This window comes from Ranitomeya variabilis, chromosome 7, assembly GCF_051348905.1.
Source record: "Ranitomeya variabilis isolate aRanVar5 chromosome 7, aRanVar5.hap1, whole genome shotgun sequence".
In the NCBI taxonomy this organism is placed as follows: Eukaryota; Metazoa; Chordata; class Amphibia; order Anura; family Dendrobatidae; genus Ranitomeya; species Ranitomeya variabilis.
In genome coordinates this window covers 95284003-95298350 of record NC_135238.1, presented here as the reverse complement: position 1 = coordinate 95298350, position 14348 = coordinate 95284003, and positions in this window count along the sequence as shown.

The following is a 14348-nucleotide window of genomic DNA, read 5'->3' as shown; positions in this document are numbered from 1 at the left end:
TGTTTCTTTTTGTCCAGCTTGTCATCATGATATTTTCAGGCTAGCTGGAAGCTCTGGGGAAGCAGATTTCCTCTCCACACCGTGAGTCGGTGTGGAGATCATTTTTGTAAACTCTGCGTGGATTTTTAGTTTGTAATACTGACCGCACAGTAACCTTTCCTATTCTATTTAGATTAGTATTGGCCTTCTTTGCTAAATTCTGTTTTCATTTCTGTGTATGTCATTTCCCTCTCCACTCACAGTCAATATTTGTGGGGGGCTATCTTTCCTTTGGGGGTTTTCTCTGAGGCAAGACAGCTTTCTGTTTTCCATCTTTAGGGGTAGTTAGTTCTCAGGCTGTGACGAGGTGTCTAGGGAGTGACAGGAACATCCCACGGCTACTGCTGGTGTTGGTGTTAGGATTAGGAACTGCGGTCAGTAAAGATACCACCTCCTCAGAGCTCGTCCCATGTTGCTCTTTAACCACCAGGTCATAACAGTGTTTCTCCTTAACCACCAGGTCATAACAGTTCAGCTGGCCACAATGTGTTGAATGCATCTCAAAAGAGGGAAAAAAAAGTTCTGAGCCATTTTTTTTTCCTTTGCAGCCTGTTTTGTCTTTTTTTTCCCCTTAATCTCTGGGTGGTTCAGGATTCTGGTGCTGACATGGAGATTCAGGGTCTGTTCTCGCGTGTGGATCAACTCGCTGCAAGGGTACAGAGTATCCAAGATTATGTTGTTCAGACTCCGGTTTTAGAGCCTAGAATTCCTATTCCTGATTTGTTTTCTGGGGATAGATCTAAATTTTTGAACTTTAAAAATAACTGCAGATTGTTTTTTTGCTCTGAGACCCCGTTCCTCTGGTGACCCCATTCAGCAGGTGAAGATTGTCATTTCTCTGCTGCGTGGAGACCCGCAGGACTGGGCATTCTCCCTTGAGCCAGGGAATCCTGCATTGCTCAATGTAGACGCATTTTTTCAAGCGCTCGGATTGTTGTATGACGAACCTAATTCTGTGCATCAGGCAGAAAAATCTTGCTGGCTCTGTGTCAGGGTCAGGAAGCAGCAGAAGTATACTGCCAGAAATTTAGAAAGTGGTCTGTGCTCACAAAATGGAATGAGTATGCCCTGGCAGCGATTTTCAGAAAGGGTCTTTCTGAAGCCCTTAAAGATGTTATGGTGGGGTTACCCACGCCTGCTGGTTTGAACGAATCAATGTCTTTGGCCATTCAGATTGATCGGCGCCTGCGCGAGCGCAAGGTGGTGCACCATATGGCGGTGTCCTCTGGGCTGAGTCCTGAGCCTATGGAATGTGATAGGATTTTGACTAGAGCAGAACGGCAGGAATTCAGACGTCAGAATGGGCTGTGTTTTTACTGTGGTGACTCTACTCATGCTATTTCTGATTGCCCTAAGCGTACTAAGAGGGTCGCTAGGTCTGTTACCATTAGTACTGTACAGCCTAAATTTCTCTTGTCTGTTACCCTGATTTGCTCATTGTCGTCCTTTTCTGTGATGGCATTTGTGGATTCTGGCGCTGCCCTGAACTTAATGGACTTGGAATTTGACAAACGCTGTAGCTTTTCCTTGGAGCCTTTGCAGAGCCCTATTCCCTTAAGGGGGATTGATGCTACGCCATTGGCCAAGAATAAACCTCAGTACTGGACACAGTTGACCATGTACATGGCTCCAGCACATCAGGAAAATATTCGCTTTTTGGTGTTGCATAATTTGCATGATGTTGTTGTGCTGGGTTTTCCATGGTTACAGGTACATAATCCAGTGCTGGATTGGAAGTCTATGTCTGTGACTAGTTGGGGTTGTCAGGGGATACATAGTGATATTCCTTTGATGTCAATTTCCTCTTCCCCCTCTTCTGAAGTTCCTGAGTTTTTGTCGGATTTCCAGGATGTATTTGATGAGCCCAAGTCCAGTTCCCTACCTCCTCATAAGGACTGTGATTGTGCTATTAACTTGATTTCTGGCTGTAAGTTCCCTAAGGGTCGACTTTTCAATCTGTCTGTGCCAGAGCATGCCGCTATGCGGAGTTATGTAAAGGAGTCTTTGGAGAAGGGGCATACTCGCCCGTCTTCGTCACCGTTGGGAGCGGGGTTCTTTTTTGTTGCCAAGAAGGATGGCTCCTTGAGGTCCTGTATAGATTATCGCCTTCTCAATAAGATCACGGTCAAATTCCAGTACCCTTTACCTTTGCTTTCTGATTTGTTTGCTCGGATTAAGGGGGCTAGTTGGTTTACCAAGATTGACCTTCGAGGGGCGTATAATCTTGTTCGTATTAAACAGGGTGATGAATGGAAAACAGCATTTAATACGCCCGAAGGCCATTTTGAATACCTTGTGATGCCATTCGGGCTCTCTAATGCTCCATCTGTGTTTCAGTCCTTTATGCATGATATCTTCCGGAATTATCTGGTGTAGCATGGCTAAAGAGTGTGTAGTCGATGGGAGGTATGTGCCACATAAGTGCCTTGTTGCTGTAATGTAGCCCGGACTATTTCTTTGTTGTACATAACCATGTATATATGTGTGTTCAGGACCTGTGGTGATGTCAGACCACATGGCTAATCATGTGATGGGTTACTGGGTGTGGTTAGCTTTATATAAGACAGGCTAATCCTTAACACAGGGGGATATGTGTGGAGGTGAAACCCTCCTGAGTGTGTTAAGGCTATAGGACTGAGCCTGAAGGACTGGACACGTTGTTTTTCTTTTCCTGAACTAAAGGCTATTTTGTTTGCTGTTATTTTTGCCATGTGGTTTATGAGGTAATAAACCTTTGAACTTTTGTTGGAACCTGCCTCCTACGTGTCAGCCGTCGCACCTGAGTGAGTGAAATCCCTACAATTGGTGGTAGACGTGCGGGCAGCGTTCCCAGTGGAGACGTAAGTCTATTTTTGAATGTCCTGGGTCAAGTCGGCTGTAAGCCAGCAAGCATTGCCGGGAAAAATGGAGGACCTGCTGAAACACTTGGTCCAGATGCAGTCACAGCAGCAAGAGACCAACAGGCTGTTGCAGTCACAGCAGCAGGAGACCAACAGGCTGTTGATGCAGCAGATACAACAGAGCCAGCAGGAGCAACGACAGAGCCAGCAGGAGCAACGGCAGCAGATTCAACAGAACCAGCAGGAGCAACGGCAGCAGATGCAGCTTCTGGCGACCGCCATCCAGGGCAAGACGAGCACCCCAACCCCAGGTCTGGCTGATGACACCCACGTCCGGAAGACGGTAAGACGCGCATTGCAAAAAATGACTCCCGGGGATGATGTTGAGGCCTTCCTGACAGTGTTTGAGAGGGTCGCTGAGAGGGAAAAACTTCCGCCAGAGCAGTGGGCAGAGGTACTGGCGCCATACCTGACGGGAGAACCCCAGAAGGCGTACTATGATTTGACCTTGCAGGATGCCAAAGAGTATCACAAGTTGAAAGTCGAGATTCTCGCACGTTTGGGGGTGACACTGACTGTCAGGGCACAGCGAGTTCACAGCTGGGCCTATCACCGGGACAAACCGCCTCGCTCTCAAATGTTTGATCTGTTGCACCTGGTCCAGAAATGGCTGCAGCCAGAGTCATGTACACCTGCACAGATGGTGGAACGGGTAATGATGGATCGGTTTGTGCATTCCCTCCCGAGGACCATACAGACTTGGGTTGCCCAGGGTGATCCCCAGAATGCCGACGAACTGATCGGACTGGTCGAGAGATACCAAGGGATGGAAGGCTCCTTTGGGAGGCAGCCCATGCCGTACTGGGGGTCCCAGAAAGCTGCTGAGTCCCAAAAAGGGGTGGCACGTCCAAGGTCACAAAGGGCGGGGGAGGTGGTGCCCAAGGTCCCTACGGGTGATATTATTTGCTGGAAGTGCCACGGGCCAGGACATATAGCTGCCCGTTGTTCCCAGACCACTGAGCAGATGGACTGCAGCATGGGACGCCGTTGTTCATACTATGCGTATCCTGCCTGCAGTGTGAACTCTCCGCCCAACGAGGGACCTCAAGCGTGTCCCGTAAAGGTGAACGGTTGAGCAGCAACGGCGCTGTTAGACTCAGGGAGCTTAGTGACCCTGGTGAGGGCCACTTTCCCTCTCCACCTGCTCCCGGGAAAGAAGGTCGGCATGCGATGCATACATGGTGATGCCAAGGACTACCCTTTGGCCAGGGTGGACATTGAAACGGCATGTGGCACTGAGTCCCACATAGTCGGCGTCGTGCAGGACTTGTTGCACCCTATAATTATTGGCCGGGATTTCTGTCTGTTTTGGGATTTGTGGGGAAAAGGTTCTGAGCTCCCTATCAAGAGTAGGGAACCAGTGAACCCTGGAAGGGTGTCACCACACCCAGAGACAGACAGGTTTCCTTTTTGTGTGATGGTTGGGGATGAGGAGGAAGTGTCCCCTGCATCTGACACTATGGAGTTAGAGGTAACCGGTGAAAATTTTGGGACTGCCCAACATAGGGACCCCACTCTGAGGGAAGCCTTTAATAATGTCACAGTTATTGACGGGGTGGTACAGGAGCCGGGGACAGACACAAGTTTTCCCCATTTTCTGATGAGTGGGGAGTTGTTGTACCGGGTCACGAAAATAAGGGAGGAGTTGGTAGAGCAGTTGGTAGTGTCGGGTCCATATAGACGGAAGGTGTTGGACATGGCCCAATCACACATCTTGGGTGGACACCTAGGGGTGGAAAAAATGCAGGAACGGGTTGTGCAGAGATTCTATTGGCCTGGGTGTCACCAAGAAATAGTGAACTATTGCAGGTCCTGCCCTACATGTCAGCTAACTGCTCCCACTCCTCATTTCCGGAACCCCCTTGTGCCACTGCCCATTATTGAGGTACCGTTCGAGAGAATTGCCATGGACTTGGTTGGTCCCTTAGTTAAATCAGCCCGGGGCCATCAGTATATATTAGTCATCCTGGACTATGCCACACGCTATCCCGAGGCAATTCCCTTGAGAAATTCTTCCTCGAAGAGTATAGCCTGCGAGTTGGTCCATGTCTTTTCCCAGACAGGTCTGCCGAAGGAGATCCTGACTGACCAGGGGACACCTTTCATGAGCAAGGTGATGAGGGAGTTATGCAAAGCCCTGAAAATCTCCCAGTTGAGGACCTCGGTGTACCATCCCCAGTCAGATGGCCTTGTTGAGAGATTTAACAAGACACTGAAGAGCATGCTGAGAAAAGCTATAGAGAAAGACGGTAGAGACTGGGATTGTCTCTTACCCTATCTGATGTTTTCCATTCGTGAAGTTCCACAGGCCTCCACAGGGTTCTCAACGTTTGAGCTTCTATATGGCCGACATCCGTGAGGACTCCTGGATGTAGCCAAGGAAGCCTGGGAAGCCGAAGCCACGCCCCACAGAAGCGTCATTGAGCATGTGGCCCTGATGCAGCAGAGGATTGCAAAGGTGATGCCTATCGTGAAAGAACACCTCCAGGCACAAGAAGCTCAGGCCAGAATCTACAACCGGTCTGCAAGGGTGAGGCAGTTCAATCCGGGAGACCGAGTTCTTGTGTTAGTTCCGACGGTGGAAAGCAAGTTCTTGGCCAAATGGCAAGGGCCATATGAGGTTGTCGAGAAACTTGGTGAAGTAAATTATAAAATTCACCCACCAGGAAGACGGAAACCATTCTGTTGTGAACTCTGTTTTCGGGCTCCCTCTTGTGGTCACAGGTGGTATTGCGTGAGTTTTATTTTTGGGCTCCCCCTTGGTGACTTTGTTTGTTATCTTGCGGGTCTGTGGCTGGATCAGCTGCCTCGTTATTCTCTAGGGAGGTTCCTATTTAGCTCTGCTTCACCTCCACTTGTTGCCGGCTGTCGATGTATTCAGTGCTATTCTGATTACTCCTGACTATCTTGGTTTTCTGTCTCTTCATGAGAAGCTAAGTTCTGTTTGATTATTTTTTGCTCATCTGTCTGCAATATGATTTCTGTTTATGATGAGTTTAGTCCAGCTTGCTAATATGTGATTTCTTGCTGCTGGTAAGCTCTGGGGTACGGAGTTGCTTCCCCCGCACCGTTAGTTGGTGCGGGGGCTCGAGCAATCTCTGCGTGGATATTTTGAATAGGGTTTTTCATTGACCGCACAGTTCTCTTCCTATTTTCTGCTATCTAGTGTTAGTGGGCGTCATTTCATCTCTGCGTATGTGCTTTCCCCTTAACTCACCGTTAATATTTGTGGGGGGCTTTTCTATATCTTTGGGGGTCATTTCTCTGAGGCAAGTGAGGACTTGCCTCAGAGAAATAGTCAGTTTCTCAGGCCGTGACGAGACGTCTAGGATTTCCAGGTAACGTTCCACGGCTACTTATAGTTGTTTGCGGATAGGATCAGGTTGCGGTCAATTCAGTTACCACTTCCCCAGAGCTAGTCGTCGGTTCAGTTTCTTAGCTAGTCAGATTTGCGATCCTTGCCACTAGGATCATAACACCATTCCAAGTGTACCATGTCAACCTCATCAAGCCCTGGCAAGATAGAGTGCCAACAGTAACTCCATCGTTGTAAGCAACCCAGAAGGTGAGGTTGGAGTGGTTACTATAGCGGAGACGCTATCGAAGACCCAGAAACAACAGTGCCGGGAGTTACTCCAGAAAAACAGGGACCTGTTTTCAGAGTTGCCAGGACAGACGAAGGTCATAGTGCACGAGGTCCTAACAGAGCCACATGTGCGGGTGAACGTGAAGCCCTATCGTATTCCTGAGGCTCGTCGAGAAGTTATCTCCAAGGAAGTGGAGCGTATGTTGAAGCTTGGAGTCATTGAGGAATCCAAGAGCGGTTGGTCGAGCCCAATTGTCCTGGTTCCAAAACCTGATGGAGAGTGGAGGTTTTGCAACGACTATCGGAAGTTGAATGAAGTCTCCAAGTTTGACTTATCCCATGCCCCGCGTTGATGAGCTCATCGAAAGGCTTGGGCCCGCCAGGTACATAACCACCTTGGATTTGACAAAGGGGTATTGGCAGATCCCCATGGCACAGGAAGCCAAGGAGAAGACGGCATTTTCTACACCAGATGGATGTTTCCAGTATGTGCGGATGCCGTTCGGCCTACAGGGAGCTCCGGCAACCTTCCAGAGGGCTATGGATAGAATCCTTGCCCCCCATAAGGCATACGCTGCTGCGTACCTGGATGATATCGTCATCTTTAGCCCGGACTGGGAGAGTCATCTGGAAAAGGTCCAAGCGGTGTTTGATGCTATAAGAGAGGCCGGATTTACAATAAACCCGAGGAAGTGTGCCTTGGGTAAAGAAGAAGCTAAGTACCTTGGATACATACTGGGTCATGGAGAAATAAATCCTAAATCAGTAAAGTGGAGGAAATTCAAACATGGCCAAAACCAGTTTCCAAGAAGCAAGTTAAAGCCTTCCTGGGAATCGTGGGATATTACAGGAGGTTCATCCCAAACTTCGCCACGATGGCTGCGCCTCTGACTGACCTGCTAAAAGGGACAAAATCAGTAATGGTTAAGTGGTCCGAAGAAACAGAGTCAGCCTTCCAAGAAATGAAAGAGGTTTTGTGTAAGCAACCCGTTCTGATGGCCCCAAACTTCAAAAAAGAGTTTATTCTTCAGACAGATGCCTCAGATGTCGGGGTGGGAGCAGTCCTTTCCCAAGAGCTACATGGGGAGGAGCATCCTGTCCTCTATCTGAGTAGGAAGTTGTCCTCGTCTGAAAAAAAATACTCAGTCGTTGAGAAAGAGTGTTTGGCCATAAAGTGGGCGGTGGACACGTTACTGTACTATCTGCTGGGTCGTAAATTCAGACTGATATCTGACCATGCCCCACTAAGATGGAAGAGGGAAACAAAGGGTAGAAATGCTAAGGTCACCCGTTGGTTCTTAGCCCTGCAGGACTTCAGTTTCCATGTGGAAAATAGGGCTGGAAAGCTGCATGGTAATGCGGATGCCCTATCAAGAATCCCTTGTTTAGTGGGAAAAAGTGCCAAGCCCCATGGCTTTAGGCAGAGGGGGAGGTATGTAGCATGGCTAAAGGGTGTGTAGTCGATGGGAGGTATGTGCCACATAAGTGCCTTGTTGCTGTAATGTAGCCCGGACTTTTTCTTTGTTGTACATAACCATGTATATATGTGTGTTCAGGACCTGTGGTGATGTCAGACCACATGGCTAATCATGTGATGGGTTACTGGGTGTGGTTAGCTTTATATAAGACAGGCTAATCCTTAACACAGGGGGATATGTGTGGAGGTGAAACCCTCCTGAGTGTGTTAAGGCTATAGGACTGAGCCTGAAGGACTGGACACGTTGTTTTTCTTTTCCTGAACTAAAGGCTATTTTGTTTGCTGTTATTTTTGCCATGTGGTTTATGAGGTAATAAACCTTTGAACTTTTGTTGGAACCTGCCTCCTACGTGTCAGCCGTCGCACCTGAGTGAGTGAAATCCCTACACTGGATAAATTCATGATTGTATATTTGGATGATATTTTGTTTTTTTCCGATGATTGGGAGTCTCATGTGAAGCAGGTCAGGATGGTATTTCAGATCCTTCGTGCTAATGCGTTGTTTGTGAAGGGGTCTAAGTGCCTCTTTGGAGTTCAGAAGGTTTCTTTTTTGGGTTTCATTTTTTCTCCCTCGGCTATTGAAATGGACCCTGTTAAGGTCCAGGCCATTCATGATTGGACTCAACCCACATCTGTGAAGAGCCTTCAGAAATTTTTGGGCTTTGCTAATTTTTATCGCCGCTTCATTGCTAATTTTTCCAGTGTGGTTAAGCCTCTGACCGATTTGACGAAGAAAGGCGCTGATGTGATGAGTTGGTCCTCTGCGGCTGTTAAGGCCTTTCAGGAGCTTAAACGTCGTTTTACTTCTGCCCCTGTGTTGCGTCAGACAGATGTTCCTCTCCCTTTTCAGGTTGAGGTTGACACTTCTGAGATTGGGGCAGGGGCCGTTTTGTCTCAGAGAAGTTCTGATGGCTCTTTGATGAAACCGTGTGCTTTCTTCTCCAGAACGTTTTCGCCTGCTGAGCATAATTATGATGTCGGCAATCGGGAGTTGTTGGCTATGAAGTGGGCATCTGAGGAGTGGCGACATTGGCTTGAGGGAGCCAAGCATCGCGTTGTGGTCTTGACTGATCATAAGAATCTGATTTACCTTGAGTCTGCCAAGCGGTTGAATCCTAGACAAGCTCGATGGTGGCTGTTTTTCTCCCGTTTTGATTTTGTGGTCTCGTATCTTCCGGGATCTAAGAATGTGAAGGCTGATGCCCTTTCTAGGAGTTTTTTGCCTGATTCTCCGGGAGTCCTTGAGCCGGCTAGTATTCTCAAGGAGGGGGTGATTCTTTCTGCCATCTCCCCTGATGTGCGGCGGGTGCTTCGGGAGTTTCAGGCTGATAAACCTGACCGCTGTCCAGTGGGGAAACTGTTTGTTCCTGATAGATGGACTACTAAGGTAATTTCTGAGGTTCATTGTTCAGTATTGGCTGGTCATCCTGGGATTTTTGGTACCAGAGATTTGGTTGCTAGGTCCTTTTGGTGGCCTTCATTGTCATGGGATGTGCGTTCTTTTGTGCAGTCCTGTGGGACTTGTGCCCGGGCCAAGCCTTGCTGTTCCCGTGCTAGTGGGTTGCTTTTGCCTTTGCCGGTCCCTGAGAGGCCCTGGACGCATATTTCCATGGATTTTATTTCTGATCTTCCTGTTTCTCAGAAGATGTCTGTCATCTGGGTGGTTTGTGACCGGTTTTCTAAGATGGTCCATTTGGTACCTTTGCCTAAGTTGCCTTCCTCCTCTGATTTGGTTCCATTATTTTTTCAGCATGTGGTTCGTTTTCATGGCATTCCGGAGAATATTGTGTCTGACAGAGGTTCCCAGTTTGTTTCTAGCTTTTGGCGGTCCTTTTGTGCTAAAATGGGCATTGATTTGTCTTTTTCTTCAGCATTTCATCCTCAGACAAATGGCCAAACGGAGCGAACTAATCATACCTTGGAAACCTAATTGAGATGCTTTGTGTCTGCTGATCAGGATGATTGGGAGACCTTCTTGCCTTTGGCCGAGTTTGCCCTTAATAATCGGGCTAGTTCGGCTACCTTGGTTTCGCCTTTCTTTTGTAACTTTGGTTTTCATCCTCGTTTTTCTTCGGGGCAGGTTGAGCCTTCGGACTGTCCTGGTGTGGATTCTGTGGTGGACAGATTACAGCAGATTTGGACTCATGTGGTGGACAATTTAACATTGTCTCAAGAAAAGGCTCAACGTTTTGCTAACCGTCGTCGGTGTGTTGGTCCCCGGCTTCGTGTTGGGGATTTGGTCTGGTTGTCTTCTCGTCATGTTCCAATGAAGGTTTCTTCCCCTAAGTTCAAGCCTCGCTTTATTGGTCCTTATAAGATTTCTGAAATTATCAATCCGGTGTCTTTTCGTTTGGCCCTTCCAGCTTCTTTTTCCATTCATAATGTGTTCCATAGATATTTGTTGCGGAGATATGTGGTGCCCATGGTTCCCTCCGTTGATCCTCCTGCTCCGGTGTTGGTTGAGGGGGAGTTGGAATATGTGGTGGAGAAGCTTTTGGATTCTCGTTTTTCGAGGCGGAAGCTTCAGTATCTGGTCAAGTGGAAGGGTTATGGCCAGGAGGATAATTCTTGGGTTGTTGCCTCCGATGTCCATGCGGCCGATTTGGTTCGTGCTTTTCACTTGGCTCGTCCCGATCGGCCTGGGGGCTCTGGTGAGAGTTCGGTGACCCCTCCTCAAGGGGGGGGTACTGTTGTGAATTCCGTTCTTGGGCCCCCTCTTGTGGTTGTGAATGGTACTTTTGTGAGTTCTGCCCTTGGGCTCCCTCTGGTGGTTTCGAGTGGAACTGCTGCTCCTTGAGTTTAGCTGTAGCAGCTGTTATGACCCCAATGGCGAGGGTCTCAGAGATATCGGCAAGTCTGCGAAGTACAAAAATCCAGCTCATAGGGCAGTGGTAACTGGGTTGACCATATATCTACTCCTAACGCCAACACTAGAAGTAGCCGGGGAACATGCCTACGTTGGTCGCTAGATGTCTCGCGCCAGCCGGAGAGCTAACTACCCCTAGAAGAGGAAAACAAAGACCTCTCTTGCCTCCAGAGAAAAGACCCCAAAAGTTGGATACAAGCCCCCCACAAATAATAACGGTGAGGTAAGAGGAAATGACAAACACAGAGATGAACTAGGTTTAGCAAAGAGAGGCCCACTTACTAATAGCAGAATGTAGTAAGATAACTTATATGATCAACAAAAACCCTATCAAAAATCCACACTGGAGATTCAAGAACCCCCGAACCGTCTAACGGCCCGGGGGGAGAACTCCAGCCTCCCTAGAGCTTCCAGCAAGGATAGGATACAGATTATGTACAAGCTGGACAAAAAATGCAAACAAAAACAAATAGCAAAAAGCAAGAAAGCAGACTTAGCTTAATCACGCAGGAACCAGGATCAGTAGACAAGAGCACTATAGATTAGCTCTGATATCAACGTTGCCAGGCATTGAACTGAAGGTCCAGGGAGCTTATATAGCAACACCTCTGACCTAACGACCCAGGTGAGCATACAAGGAATGAATGACATACCCAGAGTATAATCACTAGTAGCCACTAGACGGAGCCAAAAGGTAAATTCACAACAAGCAGCTGCTTTCACTTATCGTCTCTCCTGGCTTTGCTATTTAACCTGGCTCTGGTCTTCAGTTCATGCCAGCTGTCAATGTTTTCTGGTTTGGATTCAGATCTCTTCTTGGATTTCTCCTATGGCCTGTCCATTTCAGCAAAAGATAAGTTTTTGCTAGTTCTTTGGTTGTCCATTTGCTGTGGACTTAATTGCTCTGCTCATGTTATGTTTCTTTTTGTCCAGCTTGTTATCATGATATTTTCAGGCTAGCTGGAAGCTCTGGGGAAGCAGATTTGCCTCTCCACACCGTGAGTCGGTGTGGAGATCATTTTTGTAAACTCTGCGTGGATTTTTAGTTTGTAATACTGACCGCACAGTAACCTTTCCTATTCTGTCTATTTAGATTAGTATTGGCCTCCTTTGCTAAATTCTGTTTTCATTTCTGTGTATGTCATTTCCCTCTCCACTCACAGTCAATATTTGTGGGGGGCTATCTTTCCTTTGGGGGTTTTCTCTGAGGCAAGATAGCTTTCTGTTTTCCATCTTTAGGGGTAGTTAGTTCTCAGGCTGTGACGAGGTGTCTAGGGAGTGACAGGAACATCCCACGGCTACTGCTAGTGTTGGTGTTAGGATTAGGAACTGCGGTCAGTAAAGATACCACCTCCTCAGAGCTCGTCCCATGTTGCTCTTTAACCACCAGGTCATATCAGTGTTGCTCCTTAACCACCAGGTCATAACACACAACATCATCACCATCCACACCTTTCATTGGATGCCCCTCAGCAGGGTCACGGACCGGGTCTAGCCACCGTGACAACCCCAGAACAGAGACTCAAAGGCCCGGGACCGGGTACCCCTCGGCCCTGCTGCAGTGGGGGCGCTCCAGCATACCTCCTGCACTGCCTGTCAGATCGCTGATCTGACACAGTGCTCTGCAAAGTGTCAGATCAGCAATCTGACACTATATAGTGATGTCCGACCCTGGGACAAAGTAAAAAAGTTTAAAAAAATATATTATACTGTGTAAAAATATATTTTTTTATTTCCTAAATAAAGAAAAATAAATATTGTTCCAATAAATTAATTTATTTATGTAAATAAAAAGTAAATAAAAGTACACATATTTAGTATCGCCGCGTACGTAACGACTCAACCTATAAACCTGTCCCACTAGTTAACCCCTTCATTGAACACCGTAAAAAAAACGATGCAAAAAACAATGCTTTATCTTCACAACGTTGAACAAAAAGTGGAATAACACGCAGTCAAAAAGATGGATATAAATAAACATGGCACCGCTGAAAACGTCATCTTGTCCCACGAAAAACGAATGGCCACACAGCGTCATCAGCAAAAAAATAAAAAGTTATATCCCTCGGAATAAAGCGATGCAAAAATAATTATTTTTTATATAAAATATTTTTTATTGTATAAAAGTGCCAAAACATAAAAAAATTATATAAAAGAGGTATCGCTGTAATCGTACTAACCCAAAGAATAAAACTACTTTATCAATTTTATCAAACGCGGAAAAGTATAATCCCCCCCAAAAAAGAAATTCATGAATTGCTGGTTTTTATTCATTCTGCCTAACAAAAGTCGGAATAAAAAGCGATCAAAAATTGTCATGTGCCTGAAAATGCTACCAATAAAAACGTCAACTCGTCCTGCAAAAAACAAGACCTCACATGACTCTGTGGACCAAAATATGGAAAAATTATAGCTCTCAAAATGTGGAGACGCAAAAACTATTGTTTGCAATAAAAAGCGTCTTTTAGTGTGTGACAGCTGCCAATCATAAAAATCCACTAAAACCCCCCCACTATAAATAATCTAATCCCCCTTCGTCACCCCCTTAGTTAGGGAAAAATAATACAATAAAAAAAATGGATTTATTTCCATGTTCCACCCACTATGGTTAGGGTTAGGGTTAGGTTTGGGCTAAAGTTAGGGTTAGGTTTGGGGCTAAAGTTAGGGTTAGGGTTGGGGCTAAAGTTAGGGTTAGGGTTGGGGCTAAAGTTAGGGTTGGGGCTAAAGTTAGGGTTGGGGCTAAAGTTAGGGTTAGAGATTGGATTACATTTACGGTTGGGATTAGGGTTGGGATTAGGGTTAGGGGTTTGTCAGAGTTATGGGTGTGGATAGGGTTATGGTTGGGATTAGGGTTAGGGGTGTGTTGGAGTTAGGGGTGTGGATAGGGTTGGGATTAGGGTTAGGGGTGTGTTGGGGTTAGGGGTAGGGGTGTGTTGGGGTTAGGGATGTGGTTGGGATTAAGGTTAGGGGCGTGTCCGGGTTAAGGGTGTGGTTAGGGTTATGGTAGGGGTTGGGATTAGGGTTAAGGGTGTGTTTGGGTTAGGATTTCAGTTAGAATTGGGGGGTTTCCACTGTTTAGGCACATCAGGGGCTCTCCAAACGCGACATGGCGTCCGATCTCAATTCTAGCCAATTCTGCATTGAAAAAGTAAAACAGTGCTCCTTCCCTTCCGAGCTCTCCCGTGTGCCCAAACATGGGTTTACCCCAATATATGGGGTATCAGCGTACTCAGGACAAATTGGACAACACCTTTTGGGGTCCAATTTCTCTTGTTACCCTTGAGAAAATAAACATTTTTGAATTAAAAATGATTTTTGTGGGAAAAAAATGCATTTATAAACATTATAAACTGTAGTGAAACACTGAGGGATTCAAAGTTCTCACAACACATCTAGATAAGTTCCTTGGGGGGGTCTAGTTTCCAATATGGGGTCACTTGGGGGGTTTCTACTGTTTAGGTACATCAGGGGCTCTGCAAA